This window comes from Talpa occidentalis, unplaced genomic scaffold (genome assembly GCF_014898055.3).
Source record: "Talpa occidentalis isolate TD23 unplaced genomic scaffold, MPIMG_talOcc4v2.1 talOcc4.5, whole genome shotgun sequence".
NCBI lineage: Eukaryota > Metazoa > Chordata > Mammalia > Eulipotyphla > Talpidae > Talpa > Talpa occidentalis.
Window position 1 is genome coordinate 104591579 of NW_023604861.1, and position 19127 is coordinate 104610705.

The 19127-nt window shown below is 42.1% G+C and overlaps 1 protein-coding gene across 8 annotated transcripts in view; it reads left to right on the forward strand.

Moving 5' to 3' along the window:
* Positions 1 to 4079: 4079 nt before the first annotated feature.
* Positions 4080 to 19127, forward strand: part of GPR45 (G protein-coupled receptor 45) — a 61936-nt gene continuing 46888 nt past the window's right edge. For 2 of the 8 annotated variants that reach the window (XM_054701981.1, XM_054701980.1), the window contains exons 1-2: positions 4087 to 4162; positions 4480 to 10868. The gene's annotated coding sequence lies outside the window, so the exon portion shown is untranslated. Of the gene's footprint in view, positions 4163 to 4479; positions 10869 to 14049; positions 15955 to 19127 lie in introns of those variants that run through there. The other 6 variants (XR_008554423.1, XM_054701983.1, XM_054701984.1 and 3 more) reach the window with 6 other exon arrangements.

The following is a 19127-nucleotide window of genomic DNA, read 5'->3' on the forward strand; positions in this document are numbered from 1 at the left end:
TCTATATAAGTGACAGTGTTTCTCCCATTTAGAGGATACAAATAGTGTAAATGCTCCAAACACCTTTTCAGCCTTTCTGTGCCAGGCACTGTACCTGCATAAACACATCCTGGCAGCCCTCAGATTACATGAACGCCCTGGATAAGTTAGCAGAAGGAATGGCAGTTCAAGCCAGGCCTCTCCTCCGTTCTACATTGCTACCTCCCAGTAGTGCTCCCAAAACCTGCTGTTGGGGGCAGTTCAGATCAGGTAAATGTCCATATGCCCTTGGCACAGGTTTTGTCTCTTCCTCCTGGAATGATGATCTTCTGAGGCACACCTGAGAAGTCATTTCCAAAATGTACTTTTACAAAACAAATATAGAGCCTCCTCCCAGGGGAAGAAAGTCCCTCACTTTTAGTTGGGACCCCAGAACTTTTGGCAAACAAGAGGGAAATCCAGTTCTCCCCGTGGGGGCTGGGCCCCTGGAAATGTCAGATCCCATTCATGGGACTCCAAAGGGTAGAAAGGACCCTTTAACCCAGCTCTGAAGTTTGTAGTTAGTAAATTGTACTTTGGTTCAACCTATGAGAATTGGATTGAAATCCCTGCAATTTATTTCTTTTCCTTTTTTCTGATACCAGAATTGTCAGGCCTAGTCTCCCAGCCAGGAACAGATCCCAGGCTGCAGGGCAGCGCTGAGCCCCAGCCACTAGACCCCCAGGGTTGGGGTCTCACGAAGCCGCAGCAGGGACTTCGCAGATGCTCAGGCAAGCAAGCGAGAAGAGGCAGGTTTGTTTAGAGAAAGAAAAAGTTTATTGAGGAGAAAAAGAGCAGAAATAAAGTGGGACTCCCAGGCCAGGGAACCAGGCCTGGGAGGGGCAAGGAAGCCAAAGTGGAGTCGTGTCTCAGGGACTATATACCTTTTTTCCCTCATTATTCTAAAGCTCCACCAGTCTCTTTGTGATTGGTTAGTTTTTGTCTGTCTCACTTAATTTGCTACTGAGTGGGGGATCTTCACATTCCTTATCTAACAGCTTTCTCTTTCCCCATTTGTTGCATCTTTATCTTTATGGCCCAGTCCTCTGGATGGACATCCCTGCATTGAAGTTAAACAGCTGCCCTTCTAAGTTGTCCATAAATTAAACCACTCTCTATTTCTCCAATCTCTGCCTCCCTTTACCACCTGAAGGAAACCAGGACCAGCGTTAACAATGTTGTCCTTGATCCTGAGATGTTTGTTTTTCCCAGTGGAATTGGTTACATTCCCTTGGTTGTCCTTATCTCTGAAGCCTCCCTAAATTCTTCAGAGGTCCCCTCCTGCACTGTCCCTAAAACTGCCTAATTTCTAGCTTGCCCTGTGTCTCACTTCCTTTCTTTATATATTTTTACACTGTTGTTCATTTTTGTACAGTGTTTGATGTCTCCTCTCAGGTTGTCCCCATAAAATTCCCACCACTAAGACACCTGTGAACCATCGTCATAGACTCTTGTGCTCTTTTGTCCTGTTTTGATCCTTCCCCCGCCTTCCCTGATGAATGTCTGCAATTTATAGTTTGACTTCTATTTTTGTTTTTTTTTCCCCCACCCCTTGCAGTTTCTCTAATTTCCTCCTGTAAGTGAAAACATCCAATATTTTTCTTTTTCCTTCTGACTTATTTCACTGAGCATAATCCCTTCCAGCTCCATCTATGCAAATAGCATAAGTTTATCTTTTTTGATTGCTGAGTAGTATTCCATTATACATACACACATTCTCCCCCCCCACACACACACATATTCTTGATCCAGTCATCTGTTTTTTGGCATTTAGATTGTTTCCATATTTTAGATATTGTAAATAGTGCTGCAATGAACATAGGAGTGCAAGTGTCTTTTTGAATTAATGTTTTTGTGTCCTTTGGGTAGACTCCTAGTAGTGGAATTGCTGGGTCATAGGGTAAAAATCCCTGGAATTTAAATAGAATTTTTGTGTGCATTTTTTTGAAAACTTCAATCAATTTTTTTTATTAAAGATCCAATTTTTTTTTAATAATAAATTTTATTTTTACATTCCCCATACAATTGCTACCCCCCAATTCTGACCCCAATCCCTCCCCTCAATCAAAATTTTTAAGGGTATTGTGGGGAAAAACAGAGTGTAGTCTGAAGGCATGGTGAAGGAACTCACCAGAGACAGTGAAGAACAGAACAGGAGACTTGAGGCTCCCTTATATTCTTTCAGTGGGTGCCATTTTGCTTCAAAGGTGTTGACCTTTGACACAAAATGTGTTCTAACTCTATCCTGGAGCTCTGCCAGATTGGGTCAAGGTGATGGGTCTTAGAGCCTGATTCCCATAGCAACCTTATCCATTCCCTTTATCTAGTCAAGCCTTGAAAACATGCCTGCTGGGCAAGGATGGGGGCCTATTTTTTAACCCTGGTAATGATATTCCAAGAAAGGAGTCTGACCTTGCTGAATCAGTGCTTACTAATGCATGCATTTACTAAAGCAGCAGCACGGCAGTAACAATTCTGCACAACTCTTGTCAGCTGCCAGTTTTAGACAAAATTAAGGCTGGCACAAAAGCTAAGCAGCACAGGGAAAGCCTAAACACAGACCTGGCAAATAATTACTCATGAATACCCATCAGCTGTGAATAAATCACAGCCCAATGTTACCAACCATAGAGGCTAGGTAGGAAGGGAAGGGTACCATACCTAGTATAAAAATCTGCACATAGCAAAGGCTGTACGTACACACTATATGACTAATCATGTTTTCTTTAAACTAAAACTCTTGCTTTAAACTGAGATTCCTGCTCTTATGATGCTCAAAAGAGTGCCAGGCATTGATGCCATCAGATGTACCAGCATCAAGATAACCACAAGGATGATGACAAGTTCTGGGGGCTGAAGGCAAAGAATTCTGAACCGTCAACTGTGATGGGCTGTTCCGAGGGCTATTTGCTTATGGCCCTCTGTATCTAACCCATTATAAAAGGGCCAGTTCAAAATGAGATGGGGGAAGGGTTTCTTCAAGGTACGATGCCCACCATTCTCTGTCACCGATGGCCAGTGATCTGAAAAATACAAGCACTTGTAGATTCAACTCTTGTCTCTGCTTACTGGCTTTTGGTGGTGACAGGCAGCAGAACCCAGGTCTATTCCAGTAAAGTTAAAGAATTATTCTTAAATATGTAAAATGGGATAATGCTTTTTATAAGTCCTTCCTTAGTCTCTGCAATGGCGAAGAGGGGTCATTGACAATCCTTGAAGCTGAACTGAGCGCCGTGGGTTTATCTGCTAGTGTACTTTAGATTTTTAAAAATTCCATTAACAACAAAATTTTAAAAATTAAAATAAACCTACTCTTCCTAACAAGATGCAGGAGTGTTACTTCTCCCAGGAGGGGATGCCTACCAGACTCCCTTGAGGCCCACGGAGGAGAGCATGTGCTTGTCCCCACCCTCCAACCCTGACCCATCTGGCTAGGTGCAAGCTTGGGAGTTGGGTGCTGGGTGCAGGACAGAAACAGGTAAGGTGTGGATCCCCCCCTTAAAGGGCTCACCACCTGGCATTCTTCTCCCAGCCTGCCTGTCCCCAGCCCTGCATCTTCAGTCCCTTAACCTTACAGATCTCAGTTTTGCTCTCCATCAAATGGTCGGATCATTCAGGGGGTGGATGTGCGTGAACAGAGAAGGAGGTGGGAGCGCCTCTGGACTGGTACAGCTGAGGATGAGCCTGGCATTTGCATAAGCTTGCTCGGGAGCGCGGGGGTGGATGAAGAGGCTCACGATAAGAACACACACACACTCACACACACACACACACACACACTCACGCGCACGCACGCACACACACGTCTTCCTCTTTTCCTTCCTCTTCCTCTCACCCCGCCCCCCAAGGGGCGGTACCCTGGGCCCTGGGGGGAGGTTTTCGGGCCGAAGACCCCCGAGAGGACGGCGCCCGGGAGGGCGGCCTGCCGGGGGCGGAGGGCTGTGGTCTGGGCCGCTGCAGCGGGTGGTTGGTGCCGCGGCGGCCCCTCCCCGCTGTCCCCTCTCCCGGCTCCCGATCTCCCCCCTCCCCCCAAGCCCCATCCTCCTCCCGGTCCCCGGCCGGCGCGGGCTGGAGGAGCAGCCGGCGGCGCAGAGGCAGCGCAGCCTTTGTCTCGGGCCGCCGGGCGGCGGGGCCCAAAGCTGGCGTAAGTGACCGCGCTCGGGCCGCTGGGGGCTCGGCCGAGCGGGGGCCAGGGCTGGGGGCGCGCCCGGCCGGGGCTGCGGGGCTGCGGGGTCCCCTTGGAGGTGCGCGCCGGGCGTGCGGCGACGCTGGGGCGCGGGCGCCAAAGGGACCGCCGCGGAGAGGGGCGCGGGGCGCCGAGAGCGGTCCAGGTGGAAAGAAAGGGGTGCGGGGTGGAGGGGCGCGGGGCCCGCCGCGAGGCGAGGCTCGAGGAAGGGGTGCCGGTTCGCCGGGCGCCGCAGCCTGGGGTGCAAATCCTGTCGGCTGTGTTTCTCCGGGCAGAGGCCACGCGGGCGCCGAGGAGGCAGAGGACGGGCAGTGATGGAGGAACTGGAGAGGAGCCGGCCAGCGCCACCACCATCATCAGCATCACCACCATCACCATCACTGACCGTCGCCCTTGCCAGCCCCCACCCCCCAGCCTCCCCGCCCCTCTCATTTCCCTGTGTGATGACAACTTTATCAGGTTATTTCCTTTTCGTGAGTGACTGTGAAAAAGCGACGGAGTGCTCCAAATTAGAAATAAGTACATCCGCTGGGGCACACTCAGTCAGCTTTCCGTTGCCAATTAGCTACTTCAGTTTTTCCTTCTGGAAAGCGGCACAATGAGGCTTCAAACCTCGTAGGCTGAGGTGGCTGGGATGTTTTCATCCCACGGGAAAAGATTTATATACTTAAATTTTTTTTCTTTCTCTGGTAAGAATGATAGTGATGGTAAGGTTTACCTTAGTTAGGAATTAGAAATTAATCAGGAATTAAAAAAAAAATCTCTCCTTTGATTTTGGAGTGTCAAAAATACCAATAGCCATAACATAAGGCAACTGAAACTTTGACTGAAGCCAATACCAAGAATTGTAAAACAGTTGCATTTGTGGAAAATTCACCCCAGAGGACTGAAGGCATTGACTTTCATCTCAAGTGACTTTTCAGTGGTTATGGGCTGTGGTTCTCATAATTTTGGATGCATATAGTGTCTTCTGTGTGTTTGGAACCCTAGTGAAATCATGTTTTAATTGATGTTTTTCAAAGCTTGTATTTAACTGGTCCGAGGAAGGACCGGGAGCAGGAAGGACTTTTTACGAAGCTCCACATTTGTGAGCCCAGAGTTCTTCAAAATAACTTATAGAGAACAAGTTCCTAAACCCTCTACATCTTTGTCTAGTGGCTAGAAAATGAATCTTGAAGTTCTAGACATTCTAGTCTAAGACAGACAGTTCTGAATTTCTTGATTCTTGGAATTTTTTTTTTTTCCCCAGAAGCTGGCATAACAGAGGCCATTTTTAAAAAAAAAAAAAAGATTTATTTATTTATGCATACAAGAACTGGGGTACAGGCCAGAGGTGTCGAGGTGAGAGGATTCACCAGAGACACAGTGGGGAGCAAAACAGGCAAACTAACTGAAATACACTGCTGAGGGGAACAGTGGGTGAGAGAGGAAAGGTCTGCCATAGCTGCCTGGCCAGGGATCGAACTCATGCTGCAGTGCTGCAGATTGCTTCATAGGTTGCGTCTTAACCCCTTGTGCCACCAGGGAGGCCCAACAGAGATCATTTTTTAATGAGGCTGTGAAGGAGTCTCCCGGTCCCTCATGGCATGGTTACCATTCTAGAAGGAAAGTAATAATATTAATAATGTGTATCCCACAGAATAGCAGTTATCATTTCTGTGGCTTAAATACCTCAAACTTTGAAATATAGTTATATCTTTAACTCAGACCCCTCTGATTTGTGAATTTCTTTTTAAATAGTGTATGTGATTCTGTGGAGAATGAATTTGAAATAACTTCTTTCTCTGAAAATATATCAGGGTCTCAATTTTAAGTAAGGCGTGGTCCTTCTAAAACAACCACATTTTTAGAATAAAGACTTACAAGAATTACTTCACCATGAAGTGTGCAAGAGTGAATTGTTACCTATGTAAACTCCTTAGAACCTCCACCAGAATGAGATAATTTCTGTCACTTTGGAGTCTACCCTTGTGTACTTTATCAGACATAACCACTACTCTGACAGCTCTCATCACTGAACAATAATTTTTAAAAAACATTTTAAATAATTTAAAAAGAATTTCTTTTAAAAATTTCCCGACTGTCCTATTCCTTAAGCAAATATGATCTAGTCCAGGTCCTGGGCTCAGCTATGTAGACATAAATATTCCCCCGGAGAGGCAAGTGAAGCAAATAACTAAACAAGTGAGAAACATTTACTATGTGTGCAGATATAGAGGGTGATAGAGACCTTTTGGGGGTGTTCATTTTTTGAGGGGAAAAGGGAAGGCTTCTTGCAGGATGTAAATTTTTGAGTTGGAAACTGGAAAATGAGTGGAAGGTGATCAGCTAAACATACAACAGAAGGAAAAGGAGAGGATTCCAGGTGGAAGGCACATTATGGGCCATGGCTCAGAAATAAGAAAGCATGGGTGGGTTCAAAGAACAAAAAATAAGTCATGGATGTTTAGAGTATAGGGCTGGGGGAAATGAGTGTAAAGTTGCTGGAGAGGTAGGAACCTTATCGGAGGGCCCGAGGCCATGGTGAGGGGTGGGGCTTTGTTCTAGGGACAAGAAAAATTCCCCAGCAGATGTTAATGGTGTGCTTAGCAGGATAGGCTCTGACTGCCCAGTTGACTGCTTTGTGGTGTGGAAATGATAGGAAAGACTGCCCTGGACATCTCTACGAAGTGGCAGTGGCAATGGGGGAAACAGGCAGACTTGACCGAGATTTAGAAGGTAAAATCAATATAACTTGGTATTTGACCTGGGAGGGTTCCAGAATGACTTTAGATTTCTTAGGTCTTACAAAATGGTTGGGTGATGATACTATGGAAATATGGAGAAGGAATCTCATTTATATAATGTCCTTTGATATATTTCTTTATGAATACAATACATTTAATTTCAGTTGCTAGTTAACTTGTGGAACACTTAGACAGTAATGTGATCTTGGGAGATGTAGCAGTTATTTACTGAGTACATATAATGTTCCAGGCATGGGGAGCAACCATGAGCAGGAACATGACCTGTGCCCTTGTGAAATTTTGGGGTCCACAAGATATAAGTGGTGATGTCAGTCATTCTATGCTTTAGAGGAATGAAGTTGCTCAGCAAGATTCAGTGGAAGAGCAGAAGCCAAGGATGAAATCCCAAGGAACACTAATACTAAAAAGAAGAGGCAAGAATGCAGGGGTAGCAGGAGAGGTGTGATGCTGAGAGGTCTAGGGAAGTTTTTTTTTTTTTTAAAAGATTTATTTATTTATTTATTTATGCATACAAGAACTGGGGTGTAAGCCAGAGGTGCAGGGGGTGGGGAGGATTCACCAGAGACAGTGGGTAACAAAACAGGCAGATCTACTGAAATACACTGCTAAGGGGAGCAGTGGGCGAGACAGGAGAGGTCTGCAGTGCCATGTGGGTTAGTTCCCTGGCTGGCTGGGGATCGAACTCATGCTGTAGTGGCTGGCAGTAGCTTTACAGTGCTGTCTTTAACCCCTGTGCCACCAGGGAGATTCCTAGGGAAGATTTTTTTATCTACTCCAAAACATATCTTTTTATGGGGTCTCAATATGCTAGGCCACCTGTGTCATTAATAATTGGTTCACTGTCCTCAACTCTGAAAATGAGGAGTTAAAATACCAAAACAGTGCATCCATGAAGTGAATCTCAAATCTGAATGGTAATCTGAAAAATCACCTAGATGGTTAAATTGGCTTTCCATCAAGTTCCAAGACTATCATACATCTATTATTAATTATTTGAATTCGTTACTCACATTAAGTAATTGGAAATACGCCCTTTTCATCTAAAGTGATCCAACAACAGAACCATAATTATTGTACTTCTGATGTACTTATGAAAGAGAGGACTCTTATTAACTAGGTCTTTTCCTGATTCTTTTGTTGTCAGACTCCCAAGTATTTTATTTCCTTTGGCAGGAAGAATTAGAGCATATTACTATATTTTGCTATCATCAGAGAAAAATCTATTGAGAAAGAAACTGATGTGCTTATTACTCTTGCTGCCATCCCTGTACAAAATGAAAACTCCCTATAAGAATGAGCGCTATTAAGTAGTTTCAGTGCTTTGTGAAGTGATAAGCACAAAGTAGGTCCTCAAATGTTGAATGGATGGGAGGATGGGAGGGTTGGTGGGTAGGTGGATGGATGGATGGATGGATGGAGAGTGGCAGTTGAGTGGATGGATGGGTAGATGGAGAGATGGATGTGGATACATGTATGGAAGGGCAGATAAAATAATGGATGAGTGGATGGATGGACTAGTGGGGTTGTGGACAAATGGATGAGATGCATACATACACCAGTGGATAAGTAGGCAGAAGACTGGATAGATAATGAGATGACTGGAGAGTGTTCTGCCCAGCGAGGGAAAGCAGTTTTAAAAAATAATAATAGTTCCCCCTGAGGAGGGTGAGTGAAATGAAGACAGATGTTTTAGTGATGGCTACCTCTTTATTTCTTGTGATCTTGCACAAGTCCTCAACAGCTCTCAGCCCCTCTGTGAAAGGATCTTATCAGCCAACCTGCCTTCTGCCAGGTTTGTGGTCCAGACAAGATTGTGCTATGATCATGAATGTGCTGATGAAGCTGTAAAGCATGTTTGGAATGTAAGTAATTCTAATTATAGGTGACTGTTAATGGATTGAAGTGTGTGCTTGCACTTGCATATGTTGGTAGCGCACTTGTGTTCTGCTTTGGGGACATCCACGTCATTTTTGGCCAGCCAGCTCACGTGAAGTTTTGGCAGGCTCTTTCCTGGGGAAGACTGCTCCTTTAGCTAGAATAAGCAGTTCAGTGATGTCTGGCTAATGTTTCCCCACATAATGTGCGGTGTAGAAGCACATGTTATGAGGACATCAAACCTGTGATTTATTGACTAAAGCAAGGTGAAAACATATACAAATGCAGTTTACTTAAATTTGACGTCATTTACTAGATAAATTATAACCCAGGTTAGAGTTGGCTATCTACGGAAAAATTGTGAAAGTGGCTGGTGCTCAAGTGACTAATTTTTGGGCAACTGTAACTTAATGTACCTGAGAGAGGTGCATAAAAGTAATCTGAAGTTATTGACTTTTAAGAATATATCATGAGCTGTTTTTCTTTCCAAGTCCAGGACAATACAATAGTACACTGAGAGCTATTTCTCTTTCCGCTGTGGGTGGTAATGATCCTTTAAGATTGCCCAGCTTATCTCTTCATTGTTTACAAAGTGCTTTCACAAACATCTTCTGTGCACACAGATTCTGTTTAATAGGTGTTTCCATTGTCACTTCTATCAATAGGGAGGGAGAAATGGAGGAGAAGTGTCCCCTATTGAGACCACAGAGCTAAGATTCTAACTCCAGTTCTCATTTCACCTGCATGCCCTGTGATGGCGCTCCCAGCAGAGCATGTGCTATAGCTCAGATGTGTCTCTGTTCATGCTGTCTACATGTTGATTCTTAAGAAGAATCATCAAATGGGTAGGCATAGGAACAGAACTGGCCAGTCCCCAGCAAGTGGCCCATAATGAACCCAACATCCAGAGGAAGGAGGGCTCCCTACTTGTGCTGGCACCCTAAATATGGAGCCTCCTGCTCAAGCTCAAGCTGAGTGCTCAAGCAGGCATGAGCTCTGGCTGTGCTAGCACACCTCTAAGTCTCCAGCCACATGAGTGGGGTATATATACCCTTGCATCGGGAGCATCTAAAATATAAAGGCAGGTCCTCCCTCGTGGAGCAAGAGCTTAAGACGCAATCTCTGAAGCTTGCCTCAGCCGCTGCAGCACGAGTTTGATCCCTGGCCAGGGAGCTACCCACATGGCACAGCAGACCTCTCCTGATTCGCCCGCTGCTCCCCTCAGCAGTGTATTGCAGTTGATCTGTCTCTGGTGAATCCTCTCACCCCCCACAGCTCTGGCCTGTACCCCTGTTCTTGTATAAATAAATAAATCTTTAAAAAAATATATAAAGGCAGTGGACATTACTGAACACTTCTCAGGGAGAAAGTTATTAGTCCCTATAAAACTGGGTCCTTGAGCCAATTTGCAAGAAGAAAATAGATGTGTTCATTTAGAACTCAGTCATAAATATTACAGGCATTTATAGAATGTGTATTATGTGCAAGAAACCACAGAAATTAAGGAAGTATTTTTCCAGTAATTTTTAGTATATGTGCTGCCGAAGCGAGCACTCCAGTAATTTTTGTATGTCCCTTGAACCTTTTACCAAAAAAGAACTAATGGAAATTATATAATAAAGAAAAAGAATTTGTGGAATTGTAGAAATACTGATAGAACATCCTTTGGACTTTCATGTTAATTATTAGCCCCAGACACTTGGCTCTGCTTCTGAATTGCTTAGCAGCTCTGGAGACTGATGAGAATGTCTCTTTATGTCACAGAAATCTTTATGAAACATAGCACTTGGAATTTTGCGTGCATGATGACAGATTGTTGTGTATTTTCTGAGACAGAAGGCTTTGGGTTTGCTAATCAAAGCAGGTCACAGCACTTTCTCCAATCAGGGTGAAGCATCAAGGAAAGTGCACAGAACTTGGAAGCAAGCACCCTGCATTCTGGGAAAATCATGTTCTTGAGAGGAAAGCGAGTGAGCAGATTTTGGAGTCATGCAGATCTGCATTTGATGCCTGAAGCGGCCATTTAACATGCTGGTGACTGAGTGAGTCATTTTCCTTTCTGTGCCTCAGTCTCCTTGTCTGTAAAATGGAAATCATAATAGACACGTGTAAGTGAAGCAGCTATCACTTAAATAGAAGACTTCCCAGGCACCCACCATGCTAATCACTTCTATTGTGTTATTTCATTTAATCCTTACAACACCCTAGAGGGAGGCATCTTTAAGGCCCCATTTTGCAGATAAAGGAGCTAAATTGGTATCGCACTCTCAAGTGAGTGGCGTAGAGTAGACCTTCAGGAAATATATCATACATTAGCCTTTTCTGTTCTATCAAGTGTCTGTGTGCTTAGCCTCACTGGGTTTCAGTTTCCTTGTGCGTCAGTGAAGACAACAGCAACCATCCTGCCATTGGGCATAGACGTCTGGGGATGCTCAAAAAAAATCTCTGGCAGGAAAGCACTGTGATGGGGAGCACTCCAGAGACATGTATGGCTGCAGTGTGTCCAGGCGGTAGAATCGTTGATTGTACTCACCTCTGTGTGCACCTACAGCCCCTCTGCACCTAACAAGAAGGCAGAGGTCCCACAAAGAGGGGTCTTTGCATATTTATATCCCTGGTCTCAGCTGCTGGCTTGACATCCTCCTAATCTCATTTTGGAATCTGACTTTGAGTGACTCTGTTAAACAAGATATTTGAGACTTGGTTGCATTGCAAAGCTGAAGTGGGGGCGGGTGGATGGAGAGTGGGGAGACTTGAAATCAAAGCAAGAAAGAACATAAAGTACATTAACTTCGTGGAGAAATGTCTTCTCGGTGTAGTGGCATCTTATCTCTCTTTGGATGCAATGGCATGAATCTTCTACTTCCTTAGGAATGTGTCCAGCTGCATTGCTGCCAAGTGATACCCGTGACTGCCACTGACTGGCTTTACTCTTTCCAGAGTGGCTCATTTCCTGTCCTATGGGCAGAATAGGATTTTTCATGTACATCGTGTTCCGTGGGACTTAGTTCTAGCCATGGCAGGGTGCATGTTTTGTTGGGTGATTACTGGGCAGAGCAGAAAGGATGAAGGCCCCTTCCTCCTGTCCCTCTATGTGGCTTTCTGCTATTGAGGAGCAAATGGCAGACTCATCAGGAATTCCTGGAGAGATGAGCTTATACTCTTGCCTCTGTTAGCCTCGATCTCTCCTTTTCTTCAGGGAAAGAGGAGAAAAGTGGAGGAAGGCCATGTGATTGACCATGGCTGTGATTGTGTTTATGTTTAGCACGTGACAGGAATGGGGGTGATGAATGTTTGTGTTGATCTGCACCTGGGCTTCCTGTTGGGAGTTAGAGTCTGTTTCCTGGTTGTGCCATGAGGATGCTTAGCTTGTGTCCTGTGCCTTCATTCCAAAAAGCACCAACCCTGCCTGAGTTTCTTATATGTAGTGTAGGACTAAGAAATGTTGACATTCTTATGGGAAAGTTTATTATTTATGTGATATTTTCAATGTAATAACAAGTAAAAACAAACAGAAAATAAACAACTAAGCTCACCAATAATAAGTTAGATCTTGCTGTTTCTGCTCTGCTATGTCAAAGAAACAGTGAATACATACAAAGAATGATTCAAATGTTCATTGCTGAGTACGGTTGACATTTAATGACCATGACTTTTAGAGTCTAGGCAATAAAAGGACAGACAACAGCTTAAACCACAGAAACATTATTTTCTACCTTGACAGGTTTTGTTAATAAAGTCTGCTTGCCATGTGGAAAACTTTCTAGAACATTCTGCCTTATGATATCCCAGAGAAGAAAATCTGAACAGGAGAGAGGAATCTAGATTTTAGTTCTCACTGCACTTCCATCTGAGGGTCAACATTTGCAGGTCATGTAACCCCTCTGAGTTTCAGTTCCTCTTTGTAAAGAGGGGTGTAGGATATACAATTGCCAGATTTCCTCCCAACTCTGCTACATTGTGACCCTATGGTTCTTTTCCTTTTCTTCGTATGCTTTTTTTCAGTCTCTTACATTCTGAACTCAACATCCATTAACTATATGCTGTTACCATAATTACCCAATCACTGAACACCACATGATGGAGAATAAAGTCACGACTATTTATGTTAAACTCTTTCATTATTTTGGAAGGAGGGCGGAGAGAACTCTATGCATGAAGCTCTAATTACAGTAATATAGTACATTAGATTATAGCTCTCTTTTGCCCTATTTTATTGATGATCATAGCCCAGGAAATCCAAGCCAAGATTTTTTATTTCCATGTTCACGTTGCCCATATTCTACACATCCAATAAGAAACCAGTTCCCACAAATGGGAGGCTAGGGAATTTCTATGTCCACCTTGTTCACATGGGACTCAACTCCTAGCAGTGGCAGGATTAATGTTTTGTTGAGTGGTTACTGGACAGAGTAGGAAGAAGACCCTTACCCTAGTCCTATGGTAGGTCTGTAAACCTCAATCTAGGGAGACTCAGGGGAAGGGAAAACAGTCAGGGCCTGTACCCAGCATTCATCAGTGAGACACACTGTGGCGCTGGCCTGGGTACCAGTCCTCTGCGACTTTGACCCAAGGTCCACTGGGATTGTGCCTTTAAACTGTGGAATGTGCAACTAGGACTCTCCACCCTGTCCAAGAGTGAAGGCATCTTTCTAGAGTAGCCATTTTTCTTGAATATTTTGCAGAAGAACATTGGTCAGATATTAAGACAAACTGAACTTTATCATGGGGTAGAATGCAAACATTGCATAAATATTAAAGTAAAATATAATGCTTAAAAATTTCAAGCAAGTTGAAGCTAATTTGGGGTATTCTCTCAGATCCTCACTAATATTCTTCTGTTGAGGGCAGTAGAAAATTTTGAAAATGTCTGTTGCTAGCATTTATTGAGTGCCATGAACAGTTTTAAGCATTTTGTGGGATGATCAATAGGCACTATAATTATTCCCATTTTGCAGGTGGGAATCCAAGGTACAAGAAAGTTAACTAAGTTGTTTAACATTTACACAAGGAATAGGCAGGAGAACTAAGATTTGAAGCAAGTAAGTGCTACTATGGTGCTACTAGAGAAAGCACTCAAAACCACAAAGGGTGAACTCTGCCTATGACATACATCACAGGAAGAGCTATTAATAGGTGGAGGGGGCTGCTTTAGATCTCCAAATGGACTTCAGAACAAGCAAAATGGATGTATCTCATTTGTTTCCCTTCGTGCACCTTCAGAGAAGCCCAGAAACAGCAGAAACTCCTGAAACTGACACACCTTCTAGAAGTAAGCAGATGCTACACCTCCATGCCATGTTGAAGCTGTTGAAGCCAGCTTCAGTCTCCACACCCACTGATTGGCCTGCTCTCCTTCCTGGACCACTGAGTCAAGTAGACCTGATCTTCTACAAGAGGCGAGACCCTGCAAGCAGTGTAGATTCTGTCTTGTAACTGTGAATGGATTGAAAATATGTGAGATATGTGAGCAAAAGGCTATGGCTGTTGATGGGGACAAGGTATGGTTCTCATTTGGGTGATTAAGGAAGGTTTCCTCGAGAGATAAATTTGGCCATAATTTATAGGACAGAAGAGACTGGGAAAAAGGGAAGACTCAATTTAGAGACTAATCAGGAAGCAATTTAAATAATTCAAAGAAGAAATAAATAAGTCTCTGAACAGGGTAAAGGCATAGAGAATGGAGGAGGAGGGAAGATTAATGAAAATGAAGATAAAGAAATAGAAATTACCTGATCTGAAAAACAAAGAAAATTAGCTGAAAAAAAAGAAAGAAAGAAAGAAAGAAAAATACCCAATAGAGGTAAGGGGGATCTGTGGGACTATAGCATTCATGTCAATGGAGTCCTAGAAGAAAAAGAATAAACAGGAAAGGCTGAAAAGGGTACTCAATGAAATAATAGCTGAAAAAATTTCCACTTTTAAGAAGAGATATAAACTTATAGATTTACATATGATGAAATCCCAAATATGATAAAACCCAGAGAAATACATACCAAGACTTAAAATGGGTAAACTTCTGAAAACTAAGTGCAAAGAAAACAATCTTAAATGTAGCTAGAGAAGAATAATGCCATATATATGGCAGAAACAATCTGAGTGATACCAGATTTCTCTTCAGAAACCATGGAGCTCCAAAGAAAAGACATAGTTTTTAAATCTTGAAAGAAAAGAATTGTCAACTCAGAATTCTCTATGAAAATATCTCAATAATGAAGGTGAAATCAAAACATTCTCAGATGAAGGAATGCTCAGAATTTGTGTTTGTATCTTTAAAAATACAATATAGAACTCTAAAGAATGGCTAGAAGAAATATCTAATCAGAAAGAAACTGAAAAATAAGGATTCAGAAAACAAGAAGAAAGAACATAGTAAGCATAAAAGTAAAAAAGTACTGAACTTAATCAAAATGAAGATACAACAGTCAAAATTTGTGGGATACGGTTAAGTCAATGCTGAGAGGGACATTTATAGCATTAAGTGCTTACATTAGAGAAGAAAAGTCTCAAATCAGCAACCCTATCTCAACAATCCTATTTCAAGTAATTAAAAGCAAAATAAACCCAAAGTCAGCATAAGGAAGGAAATGATAAAGATATAGTCAGAACTTTGTGAATTTGAAAACAGAAAATAATAGGGGACATCAATAAAACAAAAAGGTGATTCTTCAAAAGGATTTACAAAATTGACCAGCCTGTCGCAAGACTGACAAAGAAACCAAGAAGACTCAGATTCTAAAACTAGGAGTGACCTAGGTATTTACCCAAAGGACACAGAAACATTAATTCCAAAGAGCACCTGCACCCCTATGTTTATAGCAGCACTATTTACAATAGCTAAGCTTTGGAAACAACCCAAATGACCCAAAATAGATGACTGGATCAAGAAGATGTGGTATATATACACCATGGAATATTACTCAGCATTCAAAAAAGATAAACACATGCAATTTGCAGCAACATGGATGGAGCTGGAAGGGATCATGCTCAGCGAAATAAGCCAGAAAGAAAAAGAAAAATACCTGATGGTCTCACTCATAGCAGGAATCTAGAAAACTTAAATAAGGGACCAGGAAAAAGAATAACTATAAGAAAGAAAATATCAAAATCAATAAACAACTATGAACCAGAGACACTCTATAGGGGGTAGGGGGTGGGGAAAGGTGGGCTTGGGGTCAAAATCAGGGGGTTGTAATTGTATGGGGAATATAAAAATAAAATTTAAATAAAAAAATAAAAAAAATAAAACCAGGAGTGAAATGGCTTAGCAACAAACCTGACTCAAAAGGATAAGAGGATATTATCAACAACTCATTACATGACAACTTAGATGAAATGGACCAATTCCTTAAAAAAAATGCAAATTCCAATAATGCCCAATATGAAATAAATCATTTGAATAACCCTATAACTCTTAAGAAAATTGAAATGCTAATTTAAAATCTCCAGACCCAAATGGCTTCACTGGAGAATCCTACTATATATTGTGGAAGAATTAACATTAATTCTGTTTAACGTCTTCCAGAAAATAGAATAGGAGAGAATACTTACCAATTCCTTTTATGAAGCTATTTTTACCCTGATATCAAACTAGAAAAAAAAAATAGTATAAGGGAAAATGAAATACTCGGAATATAGATGCAAAATGCATTTATAAAGTTTTATCAAATAGAATTAACAATAATATATGATACGATTTATATATTATGATTCAGTGGGGTTTATTCCAGGTGTTCAAGATTAGCTTAAATATGAAAAACAATTTAATTTGCCATATTAATGGGTTAAAGAAGAAAAGTCACAGTTTTATTGATTGATGCAGAAAAGTGTTTGACAATATCTACTACCTATTTGTAACTAAATGCTCAGAAAACAAGTACAGGGGAATTTCCTCAAGCTGACAAAGACAGTACAAAAAATCCTACAACTAATATCATACTTAATAGTGAAAGAAAGCATGTATTTGCCCTAAGATTGGAAAGTGAGGATGGGTGACAGTAAATATTCTCACCAGTAGATACTACTCAACACAGTACTGAGAGTTGTAGTCAATGAAATAAAGGAAATATAAGGCATATTGGAAATAAAGAAATCACCCTTGTTGGAAGAAGGCAACATTTTTTACATAGAAAATCCCAAAGACTCTCCAAAATCTTTTGTAGAACTGATACTGACATCAGAGAACAAAGATTAACAAATGAAACCCCCCAAAAAATCAATTGCGTTTTTTTTAAAGATTTTATTTATTTATTTATTTATTTATTTATTTATTTATACAAGCACTGGGTACAGTCAGAAGCGCGGGAGGGTGAGAATTCACCAGAGCCAGAGCGGGGAGCAGAGCAGGCAGAAGGACTGAAGTACACTGCTGAGGGGAGCAGCGGGCAGCAGGAGAGGTCTGCGAGCCATGCGGGACCCTCCTCCGGTGGCCCGGGAGCAGCCGGGGATCGAACCGGCGCTGCAGAGGCTGCGGGCAGCTTTGCAACCCAGCGCTCAACCGCTGCGCCACCGGGGAGGCCCTCAATTGCGTTTTTATATGCTACCAGCAAACACTTAAAATTTAAAAATACAATGTCATTTAAAATCATTGAAAAAAATACTTCAGTGTAAATCTTTAATTTTACAAGACTTATATACTGAAAATCACAAAACTGGACAAGTTTTGCAGTTTTTCAAAAAACTAAACACAAAGTAAATCTGAGAGAGAGGACGGTATGATCTCATTCATATGTGCAATCTAAAAAAAAAAAAACTTATTTTTTTAAAAAAGTGATCGGATTTGTGGTTACCAGAGGTAGAGGGTGGAGGGAAACTTTAGTTATATATAAACTTCATTTATATATAATTTCAAGATAAATCACTACTGGAATATAAAGCACAACAAGATGAGTACAGTAAAGACAAGTGTATAGTATATTTAGTAGTTGCTGAGAGAAAATCTAAAAGTTCTCATCAAAGTGAGCATCTCCATGAGGTGATGGATGTTAAGTAAACTTTTATTTTGTGTTTTCTATCAAGGATGCAGAGGAAGTGTTGTCATTATGGTGCTAAATAATATCTTGCCTGAAAGGGAATGAAAATTCTCTTTCAATAATCACTGAGGAAATGATAATAAGAACAAGAAAATGACTTTGAAAATCATATTTTTATTTTCATTTACAGCAAAAATTACTTGTAAAAAGTGAGCTGTCCTTTACATCTCTATTTCTTGTCAAGGTAAAACATGGACTTTTACAAAATTGTTGAAGCATGTATCAGAATTTCCTTTTTTTTTTTTTTAAAGATTTATTTATTTATGCAAGCACTGGGTACAGTCAAAAGTGCGGGAGGGTGAGAGAATTCACCAGAGCCAGAGCAGGGAGCAGAACAGGTAGAAGGACCGAAGTACACTGCTGAGGGGAGCAGCGGGCGGCAGGAGAGGTCTGTGCGCCAAGTGGGATCCTCACCGGTGGCTGGGGATCGAACCGGCGCTGCAGAGGCTACTGGCAGCTTTGTAGACCAGCGCTCAACTGCTGCGCAACCAGGGGAGGCCCAGAATTTCCTTCTTTTTTAATGCAGATAATCACTCCACTGTATGAATAGACCACATCTTATTTATCCATTCACCCTTGTGGTGCTTCCACCTTTGGACTATTCTGAATAATGCTGTTATGAACATGGTTGTATAAAATATCTGTTTGAGTTTCTGCTTTCAGCTTTTTGGGGTATATACCCACAAGCAGAATTGCGGGATCATATAGCAATTCTCTGTCCAATATTTTGAGAAACCATTGTATTTCCACAGCAACTGCACCATTTTACATCCCGCAGCAACGCACACGTTTTCTAATTTCTCTAAATCTCCCCCAAATTTAGTATTTTTTAAATAACTATAGGGTATGAGGCAGCATCTTCTTGTTCTGATTTGGATTTCACTTATGGTTTGTGAGGTTGAGTGTCTTTCATATGTATATTTGTCATTATCTTCCTTAAAAGTCTAGTTAAGTCCTATGCCCATTTTTGTTTTTGTTTTTTAAGATTTAGCTTTATTTATTTATGCATACAAGAGCTGGGTTGTTGGCCAGAGATGTGGGGGGTGAGAGGATTCACCAGAGACAGAGAAGGGAGCAGAACAGGCAGAAGGACTGAAATATACTGCTGAGGGGAGCAGCGGGCGAGACAGGAGAGGTCTTCTGTGCCATAGGGGTCACCTCCCTGGCTGGAGATTGAACTCATGGATACTCATGCTGAAGTGTCTGCTGACAGCTTGATAGTGCTGAGACTTTACCCCTTGCGCCTGCAAAGAGGACTCCCCTTTGCCC